Source organism: Fukomys damarensis, unplaced genomic scaffold (genome assembly GCF_012274545.1).
Source record: "Fukomys damarensis isolate Sample0158 unplaced genomic scaffold, DMR_v1.0_HiC HiC_scaffold_12, whole genome shotgun sequence".
NCBI classification, from domain to species: domain Eukaryota; kingdom Metazoa; phylum Chordata; class Mammalia; order Rodentia; family Bathyergidae; genus Fukomys; species Fukomys damarensis.
In genome coordinates this window covers 50,892,619-50,899,196 of record NW_022900924.1, presented here as the reverse complement: position 1 = coordinate 50,899,196, position 6,578 = coordinate 50,892,619, and the positions used below count along the sequence as shown (strand labels likewise).

Below are 6,578 nucleotides of genomic sequence, written 5' to 3'. Positions count from 1 at the left end.
AATGTGACGACAGTGTGTCAGAAATTGAAGACAAGGTAGATGTAGTAGATCATAAACTCAATGCTACCTTAAAAAATACCATACCATGCAAGCTGGATTCAAGAGCTGCTAAACACCCTTAGAATTATAGGAATAGAAGAAAAATAAGAAGGTCTAAAAATTTATTCAATAAAATATTAAGAGAAAAAATTTCAAATCTATGGAAAAATTACAGTACAAGGGGTATATAAAAACCCAAATAGACCAGAAAAGAACCTCTCCGTGACATATCATGATCAAAATTCAAGAAATTCTACAAAAGGAGAGAGTACTAAAAGCTGTTAACAGCAAGTAACCTATAAATGCATGCCTATTGGAATAATAGCAGATTTCTCAGCACAAACTTTAAAGGCCAAGAGAGCTGGCAATAAAGTTTCTTAAGCCCTAGAAAAAATAATCCTTGTCAACTGATGCCTCTATATCTTGCAAAATTAGCTATAGAGAATTTTCATCTCACACACACACACACACACACACACCCACACACACACACACCCACACACACACACACCCACACACACACACACCCACACACACACACACCCACACACACACACACCCACACACACACACACCCACACACACACACACCCACACACACACACACACACACACACTCCTAAAGAAATACATGACCACTAAACCAGCATGGCAGAAAATACTTTGAAGACTCCTAGAAAGAGACGGGAGGTCACCAGCACCAAAGAGCCCAGAGAATTTACATCTAACAAGGAGAGTATCATCCAAAAGAAAAAAAAATCAGCACTGGAAAAACAATGATAGGATTCAGTAAATACCTTCCAATATTAACTTAGTGTCAATGGTTTTAACTTTCCAGTCAGAAGACAAAAACTGGCAAATTGGATTAAAGTCAAAGTTCAACCATATATTTTCTACAGTAGACAGACCTCATTCAAAAGAAAGCACAGACTGAAAGCGAAAGGATGGAAAATGATACTCCACACAACCTGAGCTCAAAAGCAAGCAGGAGTAGCTATCTTACTTTCAGACACAGCAGACTCCAAGTCAAAACTGGTAAAAGACAAAGATGGCCACTACATACTGGTAAAGGGAACAATTCAAAGGAAAAGATAACAATTTAAAATATATATTCAATGAATATTATTACACCCAACTTCCTAAGACAAAGACTACTGGACATATAAGGACAGATAGAAAATAATGTAATCATAGTGGGGGATTTCCACACTCCCTCTCACAAAGAAATATCACTGAACAAATGAACTTAGCATATATCTACAGAATGTTTCATCCAACAACAATAGAATGCACATTTTTTCATCAGTACACAGAATTTTTCCCCAAAGAGACCATATTTTAGGCCCTAAAGCATGCTTAAATAAATACAAAAGAATTGAAATAATTCCTTGCATACGGCTGGATCATCATGGAATGAAACTAGAAATCAACAGCAAAAGAAACCACAGAAACTACATACTCCATGGAGATTAAATAATACATTATTGAATGATCACAGAGAAATCAGGGAAGAAATTACAGAGTTCCTACAGTCAAACAAAATAAAAAAAAAAAAAACAAGATATTAAAACCTATGGGGGAAAAACCTATGGGACCCAAAGAAAGCAGTTCTAAGAAGAGAGTTATGGTTGTGAATGTACACATTAAAAGAATAGAACAATCCCAAATAATAATTTAATGACAGATCTCTAGGTCCTACAAAAACAAGAACAATCCAAGCCCAAACTAGTAGAAGGAAAGAAATGATAATGGTCAGAACAGAAATTAATGAAATTGAGACGTGTTCCACAAATTCCCTTCAGGAGCATGTGCCAGTGACCGACAGGCATGTTTCATTTCATTACAGTACTAACGTCTCCACCCAGGGAAGAGCTCAAGCTTCCTTTGCATACTATGGGAAGTAAGAAGGAGCTTGTTGTAAGCCTGTGCCTGTGTAGCCTAATCCCTGCACACACATGCAACAATGCCTTTCCCCTTCCTGACTGTAAAGTGCAACTTGCCTTAGCTTCAGGGAGTCACAGCTTTGGAAGAGATTTCTTGGACCTGCTTCATTTGCTGCAAATAAATTTTGCTTCATGTGAAGCAGGCCCTGATATTTGTAACTCTAGATTGAGTTTTTACATCCAGTAATGAGGTAGTTAGGTTGTAGGTTTACTGGTATCAATGTCAATGACAGCATCTTTGAATTGATAAAGCAAAACACAGACTGATGAACCTCTGTTTTGGGGGGAGTCCTATCTTATACTGATCCTATTTAATCTCTAGTGTCATAGTTCCTGCTCTACTACAGTAAGGCATTTTCTGCCCTTACTAGTTGGTGATAACCTTGATCTGAGATAAGCTAATACTTGAAATACTCCTTATTTTTTTGCTTTTCAGTAATTTTGTTGAAAGATATATCTCCTAGTACCAAACATCATGGTAGTTGATTAGGTTACCTCTGCCAACTCAAAATTAATACTGATGCTCTCAAAATGTTGAAATATATCAGCTTTATGGTAAAACTGAAGTTATCCACAAAACATGGTTTACAAAAAGTCAAAGGTAGAATATACTGTGCTTCTTTAATTTATTTTGCAATGCTTATTTATCCATGTTAAAACTGGTTCCATCCATTCTGGTTAGACTTGGGCTTCAGGCTGCACTAACTGTTTACAACACTAACAATACATGTACATCTGCTTACATTGATTGGCTCACATGGACAATTCCAAACACACCTCAGCCATCTCATGATTAAAAGTGCCTCCTCACTTTTCCTAAGACACATTATGGAAATTTGTGAAAGTAAATTCTATTCCTTTAAAAACAAACTGGAAGCAATGGCAGTTTTATAGAAACACTCTGTAGTAAAACCTGGAGTGCTTTATGTAGCTAGAAGTTTGGGTAAAGCAAGCTTTCAGAGTGCTAACTGATCTTGACTTACTATGTAATATAATGAAACATATTTTTAGAAATGGAACTAGATAAGACTGAGGAAGTAGATCCTGTGTAGAAATTTTTATCATTGGTACAAATGTCACCCGTTTTTTAGAAGAAACATTAAAGATAGCTCAATTAATATGCCAAACTTAGGTGTGTATTTTGGTTTAATACAAAATGTTTTTAAATTTGGATGCAATTCCCATAGAGTAATAACAATCTCATGTCTGAACTATCCACCAATTGCATTATTGGCGCCAAGAAACCATTACATTATCCAGAACATAATCCTTATTATGCCTTTAAAAAATGCATGTGTGAAATGTTGGTTTTGATGTAAACCCCATAATTTAAAATTTAACATTTAAAGTAGGTAGGTTACCATTTTCGGTATCACCTAAATGTAATATATTGATCCAATATAGAAAGTTAAATTAATGTTAGAAATGAAGATTCACAGTTCACCTCTTCTGGGTTTGTATGAAGTGTTTCACATTTACACCTTTAGCTTTACAGATGAATTCAGGTCTAAACATTCCTACTGCAGCATTATATTAAATAGGCAGTTTTCCCAAGATGGAGAACATCGTACTAATCTAGTGATGGTTTGAAGGTTTATAACTTAAATCCATTACAACATTATGGAATCCATTGTTCAGGGCTGTGGAGAAAGCTTCAAAGAAAAATTTTTGTTGCTGCAATAATGCTATTTATGTAAAGAACAAAAAACCCCAAGCTATCAAAGTTTATCTAAATACTACTAGCTGTTAAAAGTAAAATTTTCATACCTGTTTCATAATCATATGTAGATAATGTTAAATGTTAACATTTAGTTGTGAATAGGAAAAGATAAATCCTTACTGTCAGTTAATAAATTTAGATGGCAAGGACATTATGGACTATATGCAGTGGGTGAATTTATATTTTTATGAATATAATTTCTATTGTTCAAATTGCAACAGCAGCATGTGGAGACAGACTGGCAATTTTCAGAAACCCAAAAGAGATCATCAACTTTGTGCTATTTTTTCTTTAGGTGTAACGTTCAAGTTCATAATTATTCTTATATGCTAGCAGTCTCGAATTAGTTCACATATGATCAAACTTTTTTTTTATTCTATTATAACTTTAAATGAGCTAGAGCTTAGGGTTACATTTAGCAAAATGTGCAGTTAAAAAAGTCATTACTTCAGCACTATTTAAAAAATTCACATTATTAAAGAGGATGTTGTTTTCTAAGTTGCTAATTTAGTGAAATGGTCAACATATATAACAGAGACTGGAAACTCCTTAGGTGTTTTTTTTTAAATTTCTTTTGAGACAGAGTCTTGCTATATAATTTAGGCTGACCTTGAACTCACTATGTAGCCCAGGCTATCCTCAAACTCATGGCAATCCCTCTCCCTCAGCCTCTCAAGTGCTAGGGTCACAGTTACGAGTCACCATTCCTGGCCCTTAGGGTATTGTACCTTATATATAACAAATGCCTTTAAATGTTAGCTAACTAGATTGGTGTTACCGGTTTTTCCCTTTTGCTATTTCAAGTCCAGTTGGTTTATTTTGAAGATAATATTTCAATACTTCATTTGTAGAAGAAAATTGTACAATTTTCTCTATAAGAGAATAACAACCAAATTTACCAATTAAGAAACCATTTCAGCAATTGTTGGAATGTGAGTTATTCTGTAGTAATTATGCCTCGGTTTCTGTGCAGTACACTGAAAAACAATCCACTTAAACTTCTGAACATTCGGTTTGGAACACTTGTTTGATGAATATTCAGTTAAACACTTGGATACAAGCTCTTTCCAGAAGGTCAGATCTCTGCCATTCATCTTGGAATGTTTCAGAAGACATTCTACTCCTTCTGTTATCTCTACACACTTCTGTGCTTGGATCTCCAGTGCAATGATAGATAAGGCCAACACAGAAGGCCTTGCTTTAGAAAATATGATCCTGCAGTGACATGTTTTAAGATGAAATTCTAGTTTTCCAAAATCTAGGCTATTTTTCCTTTCAAGTGGCAAGCTCTCTCAAATGAATGAATAAGAGTTGTATAAATTGAAAGGCGGTGGTAGCTTTGACTTTCCAGTACACCTTTTCCAATACAATCTTTTCATCCACATCCAAGTCTGAAACTGTGAACCGATACTGACTTATTCAGATCAAATCAGCTGCCAGTAGGACATTTCTTCCCTCTTCTATTGATTTTACAGCCAAATACGAGCAGCTCAGTTCAACACATCCAAGGTGCCTGGGCTGTGCCTTCATTTTAGACAGGAATCTGTCCAGTAAATTCAGTTAGAGAAAACGTCTCCATATCAAACCAAAGAAGAGTTAGACTAAGATCTTTCCCTTCAAAGTCCCTCAGTCTTGCAGTCATTCTAAGGCCATTATTATGGGCAGATCAAATTAGTTTTAAGCCGTAGACCTTTGGCTGACATCTGGCCTCTTGTTCCCACGGGGTAGTCAGCCGGTATAGCCATTTCTGGGAGTCAGTTGTCCGTTCTCCTATCATCTTAGTAGAGACTGTGGCTCCTCAGCATGATTGCCCTCCCTGGGCCTGCTCTCACCTCACCCAATGATACTGGATCAGAGAGGCCTAGGAGGCAAGGATATTAGAGGGCAGGAGGCAGAGGCCCGGGGAGGGAAAACTGTCCTGGGTGGAGGTCTCCACAGCACCACTGAGATTACACCACCCTCCTCCCAGTCAGACCACAGCCTTGGTATAGTCATTACTAAATTCTGCATGTTGACTCAGAAGTTTATGGAACCATGGACTCCACCATACAATTTAGGGATCCTGACACTCATTAAGTGACTATCAAGCATCCTCAGAGGACTGTAGGAACAGCTAGCTATTAGAGCTTGATCTGTGCCAGCTCTGCTTCCCAAGACCTGGCCTGCAGCTATTATTAGAATTTCTAATTGTTAAGCATCAACATTCATGATAAGATGTCTCACCTCGTATCTTTGGAAAGTATTCCAGCTTACCTTCTGAATGGATGTGTATACCATTTGAATATTTCCATTTCCATTTTCCTCCAAAAGACACTGAAATAATAGTGTAACAGATTCATCCTTTTGCCTGAAAGCATATGCACCCCCTTTGTCAGGAATAGGTTGAAAAGGGCTAATGCTTCTTTGAGAGCCTTGCCTAACACAAGAGATTAGCTTGACTGAAGAGTGAAACAGAGAGGGAGGAGATTATATGGTATAGTTTTGAAGGAGGATGGGGAGATACTTACAATATTACCCATCAAATGCTTAGAACTTGATGATAAATAATGTTTGGGGCATTCCATATGCTATACCAGATGGAAGCTTTTCTAAGGATAAGAGTACATACCATCCACACTTCATAAATGTGACTTTTCTAATCTGGTTAAAGCTATGGAAAGAGTAAAGCTCATAGAAAGTGCCACAAATTATAAAATGAATCATGTACTCAGCATATTTCTGCAATTGGTGAGGCTTTCTGAAGAAGTGGGAGGCATTCCTTGAAACTCATGGATTAAGTATCAGAACACTCTGGGATAGTTAAATGCTATTTGAATAGAAATATGGGGATCTTTTCACAAAGACAGTTTTTGTACCAAATGGACTTGGTATGTCCC

General features: G+C 36.7%; 1 pseudogene; it reads right to left on the bottom strand.

Moving 5' to 3' along the window:
• Positions 1 to 4,604: 4,604 nt before the first annotated feature.
• On the bottom strand, positions 4,605 to 5,667 carry LOC109118075 (annotated as a pseudogene).
• Between the last annotated feature and the right edge of the window lie 911 nt (positions 5,668 to 6,578).